Raw genomic sequence first — 12,886 nt, 5'->3', positions numbered from 1 at the left:
ACAATTGTCTCATATGAAAGAGTATAGAAAGTCATAGTCTGATATATGACGTGAAGCCATGACTAATTAATGGCAAGGAATGAATAAAAAGGAGTGATCTTAATACCAATTTTCCTTGAACCACATCTCTCCTTGACCCCATATCTGTCTTAAGAGTTGTGAAATTCTACTGTCTAAAACCCCTATATATTCTTGATTGGAATATATTTGAAATGGGATCATCAGATCTCTGAATTTGTGGGAGATATGTTGAAACTAACACTACCAATGTCTAAATCTGGGCCGCCCTTACTAAGGTTACATCTTAAAGACCAGCAGTAACCAGCAGTATGGCCTTAGACAAAGACAGAAATAGATACTTGGTGAGTCATAATAAATCATTTTAATGATCAAATATACTGCAGATGGGATGAAAATCTTAATTCAATTAAATTTCATTGATCTCTCAAATATATTACAGATGGGATGAAAATCCCAATTCAATTAGATTTTATTGGTTTGTCAAATATACTGTCAAATATAATGCATTTGGGATGGTAAATATGCCATATGTGGGATGGTGTCAAATTCAAGTATATTTGAATTATGACAAATATAATGCACGTGGGATTGAAAATATACCAATCGTGGGATGGTGTCAAGAAAAGTTGTGAGGAGAGCCCCATTTAAAGAAGTTATATTTGTTGTAAAATACTTTATGTACGTATGTTGTTACCTGTAAACTTGTGTGTTGTGTGTTTAAACTTGTTCACTTGTGTTTTTATACATTTTCTACATTTTACATGTGTATTTGAATGTGTTTGATAAATGGTTTCCAAAGTTTATTAATATATTATGTCCTTTTTCCAGTCATGTACACAAAGTCCGGTATGCATCCAAATGTAATCAAGAGATATCTGTTGGGAGCTGAACATCTCCAGCTCGTACAATGCAATGTTTCTTCTTTGTGTCAAATGAACTTAACAATTCAAACATCCATATCTGGCCTTGTTTCTTGCCAACATACTGGTGTTTGGACCTATGGGATTACATGTCTGTTGCCTTCAATAGCTCAGTTGGTAGAGTGGAGGACTGTAGAAGTTAAACTGTTATCCTTAGTCTGTCAGTTAAAATCTGACTCAAAGGAAGTTTGTTTTTTCACATACAAGCTTCTGTTTTAATTGAGCAAAAACAAAGACCTTTCCCTGACCAGGAATTGAGCACAAGTCGCAGTGGTAAGAGTGTTGAATCCTGGCCACTCACCCACCAGCAATAAAGCTCTGATGCTTCTGACAAACAATTTTCAAACTCTGTATTCCTAGTATACTGACGATGTTTGTATGCATACTGGACTTGGTATGCATGAGCATTAGAAGGTCATAAAGCAAGGTATTCATATTTCTTTTTGTTCCACATAAAAATTAAGTTTGAAAGAGAATCCTAGCCACTAGCTCACCAGGGATAAAGGTGACAGTTTCCTCTGACATGAACATGAGCTACATTCATTGGTAACATTTCGATCAAAACCAGGCAAAAGTACTTAGTCACTAGCTGAAATAGCTCAGCTGGGTGAGTGTTAGATTGAATATCAAAAGACTCCTGGTTCAGTCCTGGGTTTTGGTAGCTGTGCAAGACCAAGCTCCTCATCAAATTGTCCTCTTTTTAAGAATATTTCATAAACTTTTACATTCCTTTACAAAAAAAGGAATACGACTTTACTGTTTTTACGCTATCATTAGAAGTCATAGTGTAATAGTGCTCTAGACTTTGAATTCAGTGATCCTACTTAAACTTTAGTGGAATTTGCACTTCCTTATGATATGTTTCCTCACTGCACAGAGAGCCATTTGAACAGTGGCTTCTGTATAAATGCTTTTGAAATGTTTTTCATTAGTTGTCTACTGGCCAAACAGCTGCACAAGGGAAGGGTAGGCGTCAGCTTGCATGTATGCTTGTGTTGGTATCCTGGTTCACACACTCCCTGTGTTTTCATGGAATGGGGCCTACCTCAGCTTCCTTTGGCTCATGGATGGGCTTTGTCCTACCAAAACAGATGATACAAATAAGTCATCTGCTTACTAAAGTTCTTGAAAATCACACTCTGCGAAGAGACAAAACACTTCTGAAACAATACACTCTAATGACAGCAACCAACATACTTAATACAGGAGTGACCTCAGGGGCGACCTCATCCAAAGGCCACAACAGGAACAACAGACTTAAGAAGGGACACATGAAATGACCTCAAAACACGCAAGTGAGCAGGTAAGTTGAGTTGATATGTGACTTCATTAGTGTGCTTGGTAATTTCATATGGACCGATATACTTGGGACCTAACCTGCGACATGACCCCGGCTTGCGGAAGTCCTGTGTAGAGAGCTACACTCTGTCACCAGGTTGGTATATCGGGTTCTCCCCTCTGTGCCTGTTTGCAATTTCCTTATACATTCAGAGAGCTCATACAATACACTGATGTGTTTCCTCCCATAGCCTTTCGCTCCGCTGCATCCAATCATCCACAGCGGGATAACCAGCTGATATGGAAGTCCATGGGACATTTGAGGCTGATAACCTAAAATACATTAAAAAGGATTCAAGCCACTGGATGAACTAGTAAGTGAACTTTGGGTCATTTCTGCCAATAAGAGGAACTTGGACCGGTCTGATGGATTGTTCATATAAAAACAATGTAGGAATTGGCCATTTGACTGTGGATGTAAAACTAATAGCTACCCCGATTTGTTCAATACAGGGAGCCCAAACTCGAGATGTGAATTGATGTCCCCAATATGATCATATGTCCTCTGGGATTCCAAATATATGGAACACCTGGTTAAACAAGGCTTCCACAGTTTGGCAGGCTGTAGGCATACTCGGAAACACAATGAACCACACACCCCTGGAGAATCCATCAACTACAGTGAGGACAGTAGTGTTCCCTTCGGAACAAGGGAGGTCAGTAACGCAATCTAAGGTGATGTGAGACCAAGGACTTTCTGATACGGGAAGAGGCATGAGCTTTCCTGTGGGTAGGGTCTTAGGCATCTTGCTTTGACTGCAAATTGAACATGAAGAAATATACTTATGAATATCGCTTATCATAGCCCTGAACCAGCGAGGAATGAGCCCACTTCAACAGATGGTCACAGCACAAGGTAGGTACATAATGTTTTCCTGACGGACATTCCGTTGGGATGACTGTGTCTTGTATGGCTTGTTTATTTCATCATCTATTTTATATACACTTGTCTATTTAATCAACTATTTCCCATCGTATAGATGACAGGTGTATCCAGCTAGGAAGCATAGCTTCCTTTTTGCTAGATTCCTCTTCTGTCTCCTCCAGGAAAATGCGGGATAAGGCATCAGCTTTTCTATTGCGGGTCCCGGGACAATATAATCTTAAAATTAAACCTTGAAAAGAACAAAGACCAATGGGCTTGATTGATGTGGGTTCATTTGTTTAGCTGCATGCATGTTTTCCAAATTTCTATGGTCGGTGATAACTAAAAAGGGATGATTAGCCCCCTCTAGCCAATGCCTCCACTCTTCTAAGACCAGTTTATTGGCAAAAAGTTCACGTTCTCCTATTCCATAGTTATGCTCTGCCATTGATCATTTACGGGAGAAATAAGCCACTGGGTGTAACTTGGACTTGTCATATCGTTGTGAAAGTACAGCTCCTACCCCGATGTTAGCAGCATCAGCTTCCACGACAAATGGAATGGAAGGATCAGGATGTCGAAGTATTCTAGCTGTGGTTAAAGCTTCTTTCAGTTTCCTGAATGCTTGATCAGCCTCCTGATTCCAAAGTAGCTTGGTTATTGCTCCTTTCAGGAGGGCTGTGAGAGGAGCTGCAATGCTGCAATGCTGCTAAAATTCCATAAAATTCAAATTCCATATGAAGCGTCGGTAAAAGTTTGCAAATCCCAAGAATCTCCGGAGTTTTTTAACTATAACAGGAATGGGCCACTGGAAGATGGCTTTGATCTTCTTATCATCCATAGTGATTTCACCATGGCTGATCACGTATCCTAGAAAAGTTATAGTTGGAAGGTGGAACTCACATTTCTCTCCCTTTACATATAATCCTTTATCCAGAAGAGCCTTCAGTACTGCTCATACATGTTATACATGGATTTCAATGTCAGGGGGATAGATGAGGATGTCATCAATATAACCAATAACGGATTTTCCAATGTATTCACAAAGGATATAATCGACGAAGGCCTGAAAGACAAATGGAGCCACACCGAGACCGTACAACATGACTTTGTACTCATAGTGACTTCTGGTGGTAATAAAGGTGGTTTTCCATTCATCACCTTTCTTTATCCTTATAAAATTATAAGAGCTACGGAGGTCTAATTTAGTGAAGATCTTGACCTCTCGTAATTATTCTAGAGTGACGGGAATAAGAGGTAGTGGGTATGCATCTTTCTTCGATATTTGATTGAGATTTCAGTAATCAATACAGGGGTGAAGACCTCCATCTTTCTTCTTCACAAAGAAGAAGCCAGATGCCAGGGGGGAAGTGGATGGCTGAATAAAGCCTTGGCTCAGTGCTTCATCTATATATTCTTCCATGTTCTCATCTTCTTCTTGGGAGAGAGGGTAAATATGAGCCTTGGGGAATACGGCTCCCTCCAGGAGCTCAATAAAAGAGTCATAAGGACAGTTATAAGGACTCTTACTAAAGACCATAGAGAGATCTTGGTATTCTGGAGGGAGGGAAAAGGTTTGGTCATCAGCAGGACTATCTATAGTGCTGAAACATAACTGAACAACAGGTAATGTCAAACAATTCCTCATACATTGAGATGACATACATTTCCTTTTGGGGCCATGATATGCATGGGTTATGTTGTTCTAGCCAAGGTAGACCTAAAATGACTGGAAATGATGAGGCTTCTATGACCTGAAATGAGATGAGTTCTGAATGGAGTGCCCTTGTGGTGATTCATCCAGAGCAGCCAGGTGAAGTGTAATGGTTCTACTGGAATGCCAATTCCTGTACAAGATGGGTGTGTATGAAGGTACCCTCGGCTCCTGAATCAGCTAAGGCTGTAAACATAGAGAATGCTGTATGCAGCCCAACACAGACAGCTAACCAAAACAAGCCATTGAGGTAATAAAATGATATTGTAAGCACAAAAGTATGGATGGTCCAGAATAATCTGGTTTCATGCAGGAAAGGCCTCTGTAGGCTTCAGTGTAAATCTTCAGGCCTCTTTGACAGGCTTCTAGTGGCCGCAGTCAAAGGGAGAGCCTGGATTCAAGGCTGGGACATCCTGATCAAGCACTGAAAGAGATAATATGGACATCACCGGAAGAACATATATGGGCATCTGGTGATATAGAATAGAGCAGAAAGAAATAGAAGTAGTTCAGGGTGAACATAATGGTACCAAGAACCATTTGGTGTAAGTATTGAATAATGTTTGGTTTGGAGAGCAATAGAGGAACCTGGAGAAGTATTATGAAAAAATAAAAATGGTTAAGGGTCCTTGAAGAAAATGTATAAAATGTGTGCCCACTTGAGACTGTTAGACATTCTCTGGACAATGTCTCGTTTGTAACATTGAGCTCAGAATAAAGACGGGACCAGCTATTCTCTTCAATTAATTCCAGAGTCTGCATCTTTATTTCTATTTAGTGTGTACTGAGTAAACGGTCATGAACTTAGGAAGATCTAGGAATGACACTATCATCTTTCTTGGGGGCAAGATCACTAGCTTGTTTTGTAATGTGGGTTGCATGCTTCTTGTATGGTTCAGTGATGAGGCTCGGTGAGTGTGACCTCCCATCCCCCCACCAACTCTATAGGCTTCAAAAATTTGGTTGTGTAGCACGAAATCTTATTATCGAGGTACATGTCTTTGGAGGCGTTGCACGGTAGAGTCACGTAGAATCCGTTCTCTTCCATGGTGACCGGATTATAATTTCAATTTGGTTTTAGCACCCCCTTTTAATCTTTTACAACGTTAAGGACATCCTCCGCCGGAATCCAGAAATAAAAATCAAGCAAATCTTTTTTCTGTTCCTAGTTTTTTCAGATAGAATCTTTTCTATTTTAAAGGCTTTGTCTTTTCCCACTATAATCTTTTGCAGCTCCTGTTCATAAAAGGTCCCATGTATATTTTCCCCGTCGAAATCCCGTAATTTGTATATGGGAGGGTGGCCGGAAGGAGCCTCGGCCTGGCACCAACCCTTACAGGTATATTTTACAGAGGATATTATTATTCACAAATAATCTTTCTGGTGCAATTTGTTCAGGAGTGACCCAGGCCAAAACAATAAACAAAACCCACACTAATGAAAAAGAATACACCCTAAATAAACCTAACAAACAAAAGAAACATACAACAGACCTTCCTAATTTACTGACACACAAACAGAGGCAAATCCCACACCCAACAAAAATGGCAGTCACTCCCTTTCACCAGTATCCAACACCAAAGTACCAAACAAACAATATTTACACTCTTTATACACATCTAACACTAATTATTGCATTGAGTTCTGTTTAGATGTCTTTTGATTTTATATTAACACATCTACTGTTATCTATTTACCTTTTCCTTTTGTCATTATATGTCTTTTTTTTTAGCCTTTGGGCAATTCGTCTCTTCTCAATGTGTTTTATTTTCTGTGTGCAGAGAGAAGGGGTAAGAAGATACATACAGAGGTCTGGACTAGCTGTGCTGTCAAAGGTAAGGGGAAATGAAATAAATACATGTTCCAAAATGTTTTTTCAATTGTTTAGTAACCAACATTGTAAATTTTAACATTTATGATCAGCCACAGCAGTGATCAGTGGTAGCTCAGTGATTGAGGTACTTGACTTATAGTCAGAAGCTTACCAGTTCCAGCCCTACTGCTGCCAAGTTGCCACTGTTGGTTCCCTGCGCAAGGCCCTTAACCCTCAATTGCTCAAGTTATACTCACTCGTAAGTCACTTTGGATATAAGTATCAGGTAAATGTATGATTGTGTTTTTTATAATCTTGTCGACATAAATGTCATATTCAACCAGAATATGTAAAACACACTGTCAAAATGTGTTTATAAAAATACGTTTCAGTTTTAATTAATTTCTATAACTTCATGTCACTGATGTTGATATGGTTGTTTGCTAAGACAACAATGGCCACAAGATGGAGACAAAGAGCTTCCCTAGTAATCAATGAAAACAGGCATACCCTGTAACTGTATGCTATACTATTCTTTTATTTTATATTTTTCCATGATGTCCACTTACAATGTTTGCATGGCTTATATTCCAAAAATAATCATAATCTATTTTACAGAAATATTTTCCAACCTGTTTATCTTGTAGAATTAAATAGGACATGTATTACATTACAAATAAAGAATTCTGCGCTGCATACACTTAGTCATCGATAATATAACTTGCAGTTATATAACTTCTAGTGAAAATCCTTGAAGCAGTCAACACCATCATCTGAGCGAGCTCCATTTAACCCTCTGAGTTTAAACAAAGAATTGCAGCTAAATGTGTGAACGTTATCACACGTGTCAGTTCATAACAAGTTAAGCTTCATAATAGGTCACGAAGTGAAGAAAATTCATACCTAAGCATTATTTTTGTTTGATGTGTTTATTGATGTATTTGGGTATAACCAGGTCATTTGCCTGTTTTTATGTATTGATCTTTATTGCTCCAAAAAACTACTCACGTCTTCCAATGTTCTTGATCCCCACTTCTAAGAAATAGTAAATGGACTAATACTAGTTGTGGATAAGTATAAGACTAAACAGCCATGAACTAATTCCACACGAGGGGAGTCATCACTGGAAAGGTGTCCTGCTGCGAGACGTGCAGTGGTCCCTGTCCTGCGAACACAGAGAGACACAGAGGCAAGATACCAGTTAAAAAGGTTTTGAGAAAGTACATCCTTCACTGACAAGATTCTGTTGTTTAAATGTAAATGGATCTGTGACTTGAACAGGTCTGCTCCTTCTGTCAGCCAATATAGAAACAGCTCACTGCACTAAAATAAGTACACAAGGTGTAATGAACTTGCTATGAGAATAATCTCAGTAAGTAATTCAAAAATGTTTTCTTTGTTCTCTTATTGTTAGTGTTTGTGTTTGCTCTTTCAAAACACTACTGCACTCATTCCTCACACTAAAACATGAACCTGGTGTTGTTTACACAGTGACTTGGTGTAAGGCATCTGATCCATGATTTCCCCCTGGGGTCACAGGTCTCGTTTGTCGCCTTTTTTTCAGGTTAAAATAAGGTTTATGAAACATATTGAATTTATTTGTGGAATAGTCACAAAGTATTGCACCACATTTCTCATGCACAATTTGAACACAATGGGATTGACTCATTTTTCTGTTTTTAAATACCTTTTCATATGTCAGAGGGGCTCTATTGGCAAAAATGTCCTATAATTGCCATGCTAGCTCAAAGTCCATAAATCGGTACTCATGTCAAGTTTCATAAGAATTACTCAAAGAAGTTTTAATTTTTTTCAGCTGTTTTCAATGAATCAGTACACCTTGGAAGGATTGATAGGTATGTAGGGGCAATACTCCGTACAAATATCAACTTGTTTCAGTCTCAACATTTTGATACCAAATTTGTGAAGATTGGAGAAAGGTCCTACGACTAGTGTGTTACAGTTAATCAGCAACATAAAAAGCAGTAGGATATTTAAATTCAAAGTAATTTCTACAAGAATCAACATTATAGCAGTCCACTGAAGCCAGTTCTATGATTAGCCAATTACCTGAAAAACATTAGCCAATGTTTGAGTCATCCTTAAGAATCCTCCAGCTTGCTTACAGAAGCAGTATGCAAAATTTCATCTTGATCAGAAGAGCAATTGTTGAGAAACAGTTATCTGCATATTATAATGCCCCATATTGACAAAACTGCTACATTTGGTAAGCTACCTCAAAGTCAATACTGGTATAAGTCTTTTAAATTTCATGAAATCTGATCATGTCCTTCAGGAGTTACAGCTAGTTAAAGTTAAAGTTAAAGCCTGACCTTTGTACTACTACATTGTACTACTAATATTAGCCTGGAATAGGGCAGCTGTATTTTTTATGTCAGGTTTTTGCTTAAATAATTATTGAGATTCAGACTCTTGCAAATATTTTGACACCAATTTCACTCAGATTGTGTGAAAATCCTAGGACTGGTTTGAAATTAGCAAAAAATAAACAAACAAACAAAAAAACTGAAATCTAATGGGCAGCGCCTATCTGAATTCAGGAGAAACCAAGGAAGAATAAAATAAAAATAAATAATAATATTTCTATATTCACCTCTGCCTCTTGTTTTGAACATCTGCAAATGTTACATTTAGTTTTGTCTGCAGTTCATAAAGGAAAAAGCAAAAATAAATTAGTGTCTGAACGTTTGTTTCTTTGTCACACAGTTTTATTATTGTTTTGAATTACTGTATTGTCTTTTAGCACACATTGGCAAATGTGTCCATCCTCCTGTCAATTGTCCTTGGACTTGTCCTCGGCCTCGCACAGCCAGGTGAAAAGGGCTGTCATGGATTTGAGGGCCACACCTTCGCCTCTTGTTGTCCTTGAACAGCAGCTGCTGGTGCACCTTCCTCTGCTCCTCCTGCTCCTCAAATTTGGCCTCCTTGTGGATCTGCTCAATGGTCTTGGGCCCCTGGTCAGCTCGCCATGACACCCAGTTATGCTAGAAAAACAAAATCAGCAGATGCATACTTTTGCATCACCATGTGCTGGAATGGCAAACACAAACACACAAACACAGGCAGAGTCTCTAACCAGTCGCAGGTCGATGACGTCCTGGAGCAGGAACCGAATGTGTGAGGAAGCCCTCCTCTCCTTCACTGTCCTTTCTATATAACTAAAGTAGTGATCCATTTGTGGCTGAGAGAGAAAGAGAGAAAGAGAGAGAGAGAGAGAGAGAGAGAGAGAGAGAGAAAGAAAGAAAGAAAGAAAGAAAGAAAGAAAGAAAGAGAGAGAGAGAGGAGTGTGTAAGAGAAATGTTGACAAATTTCAGGTATTCTTCACCTTTCGATTCGATCAGGTCTGCTCTCAGCTAAACTCATGTCGCAAGACGCTTATGACTCTTATGTAAACCCTGCTGCCTTGCACGTTGGTCAGTGCTGTAAAGCAGTTCACTGCCACTGTGGCTGTAGCTGTGCTGTAATCAGCTGCACTTGGCTTTGGGGAATCCAGTGTGCAGCAGCAGGACGCAGAAAACGTGGAGGAGGCTGTGAGAGCACGCTCCCATGGGCCTGGACAAAACCTTCTAACAGCTGACCAGTTCTGAATAAAAGCCTTTCATTTTGTCAGCTGCAGTAGGAGCAGAGCTAACAACCACACTAACAACTTCACTAAACAACATGAACTTGGACACTTTTAAAATCATTGCCAAGGCCTAATAATACACTGATATCAGCACAGCATGCTAGTCGCACTATAGATGATGATCCTAATTAGTTGGCTACCCTGTAGTCAGAGTGCAGGCAACAGGCAAGCAACAGAAAACACTGATGGCAAAACTTTTATAGACAACATTTAAACATGCTTGTTTTTTGGTTAAAAGCATGCATGGAAATGTAAAAACATTTTTTTAAAATACAATAAAAAAGACCAGGACAATAACTGTCACACTAGATGGTGACTGAACTGTCAACATTACAACTGCTGTTCCTACCAGAGACAAAATGGACAGTCAAGATACAATATTCAAAACATCTTCATTCAGTTTTGTTGTGTAAAGTACTTGCTGTGAAAAACGCATCATGGACAAAATCCGGAAAAACGTGCACAGTCGCGGCACTGCACACTAGCACTCATCTACGCATGCACCGTAAACCTTTACATGACATATTAAAGATAAACCGATGCAAGTGCTGAGCATGTGCTGAGAATATTAAATCAACCCAGACCAGGACCGCGGCCTGCTTACCCTGGCCTTCTCCAAGTCCAGGTCTTTGCCGATGGCTGTGAGGAGGTGGCACAGACGCTCCAGGCTCTCCTCGTTGTGGTTCATGAATAACTTGACCACGCAGTCGTGCATGATGGCTTCTGACAGCATGCGCAGCTTGAACAGCTCCCCGATCAACTTGATGTTGCCGATGGACCTCCTGTGGGCCTTGTCCTTTGCCTCCTCCAGATCCTGCTTCAGCCTCTCCCGCTCACTGGCCTTGCAAGGAGTAACCAGAACAAAGACAAAAGCAAGAAACAACACGCTTGGACCCGATAACGACCTGGCCGCCTCCTAGCACTGCTGCTGATTTCAGTCCCCTTTCTCGTGATCTGTGGGTTGGTGAGTCGGGTAAACGAGACAGGAGCGGTGCTTACTGAAGTGGTCGCTTCCAGCTGGTGTCGCAGCTTCTCCAAAACATCATTGTTGGCCATTGTCCTTCTCAAACTCCTTCTGACAGCGGTTCAGCAGCAGCTTTTGGAAACTCACAGTGCTGGTGGGCTTGTCTGCAATGGGTAATTTTAACTACACAGGAAAGACATGTAGGAGAAACACTTGGGTATAAGACAGTGTTGAGAGTTCTGTTACTACACCGAAGCTGATTAAAGCTCCATGTCAATTTAGAGTGGTTCGAACAGAATTCACTTCTGTGTGGCATTTGTTTTTGTATGGAACTTCAGCAGCAATGTATGGGAACATGTTACTCACCTTAGCCAGACAGCTGCACATATTGCCATAGGCCATAGAGAAGCTGGGCTCATCGATGGCTTTTTCAAAAACCAGGTCAACGACACCTTTGAGGCGCTCCTCCGTGTCGATGGTGAGGTCCATCACCTGCTTCATCAGCTGGTTAAACATCTGCGGTGTCAGTTTGTTCAGGATACTGCGCACCTTCTGGAAAAGCTCCTGGAGAGGAAAACAGACTACTGACTAAGCTTTCCATTACAAAGATCCCAATCTTTTGTTAAATTCAGCAGTTCTTCCACATAATGACTAACTCCTCACTTTCACCAAATTTTTACTCTGCCATTTGGAACTTCGTCATGAACAAAAATCACTCAGCTTTACTATGTAGACTGAAAAAGGCATCATACATCAATCACAATTTCCGAGAAGTGTAGCACTGGCAGCAAACAGTTTATCAAATCTTATCAACTAAAACCCCTCATGTGCTCCAAATTCAAATTAAAAGAAAACCCATTAGAACTACCTACAAGAATTTCAGATTTAATCAACATATAACTCCTACAAAAAAACAATAAATACATAATAACCAAATCTGATCCAATAATAATCCTACCGACCAGACAATGCAATGAAGATCTGTCAATCTCTCCCAATGCTGAATTGCACACAAATTTGCAAGAATATTTTTAACACAACCACTGGCCACTAACCTAAAATATATACAAGATCATCCACAGAATACGCTACTGTTCACACAAAACACAGTAGATAACTATATGCATGCCATAATGCACAGTACACCCATAAAACATTTTTGGCAGGAAGCTGCCAACCTTTTATCACACTCTCTAAATATCCCTCGGCCCTCATCTCCAGCAGTGTCTGCTAGGAGACATGTCAGCAATCACTGCGACAGAAAAGGTCTCCACAGCATACAACATTAATCCAAGAAAACTATACTTGCGAACTGACAAACAAAAAAGTACCATTACTCACTAGAGAAACTTACTACTGAATTGCAATGGAAAAAGTTTTATGCATGCATCAAAAACAAAACTACTCTTTTTTAACTCAGTCTGAACACCTCACTTCAATAATCTACAATACTCTTTCACCAAAATCAACATCACAATCAACACAAGGAACAACAAGCACACAAGATCTGGCCCTCAGTATCATCACACCCCCTGTTTACACTAGAAACCAATGTCCCCCTGCATAGCTACATTCGTGCACACTCCCCACACACCCACCCAATTA

The 12,886-nt window shown here is 39.8% G+C and overlaps 1 pseudogene; it reads right to left on the bottom strand.

Annotated features, from left to right (window-relative positions):
* Window positions 1–9,403: 9,403 nt before the first annotated feature.
* On the bottom strand, window positions 9,404–12,028 carry LOC145659411 (eukaryotic translation initiation factor 4 gamma 3-like; annotated as a pseudogene).
* Between the last annotated feature and the right edge of the window lie 858 nt (window positions 12,029–12,886).

The sequence above is a fragment of the Electrophorus electricus genome, chromosome 10, assembly GCF_041902795.1.
Source record: "Electrophorus electricus isolate QZ-2024a chromosome 10, ASM4190279v1, whole genome shotgun sequence".
In the NCBI taxonomy this organism is placed as follows: domain Eukaryota; kingdom Metazoa; phylum Chordata; class Actinopteri; order Gymnotiformes; family Gymnotidae; genus Electrophorus; species Electrophorus electricus.
This window is presented reverse-complemented; position numbering and strand designations above follow the sequence as displayed.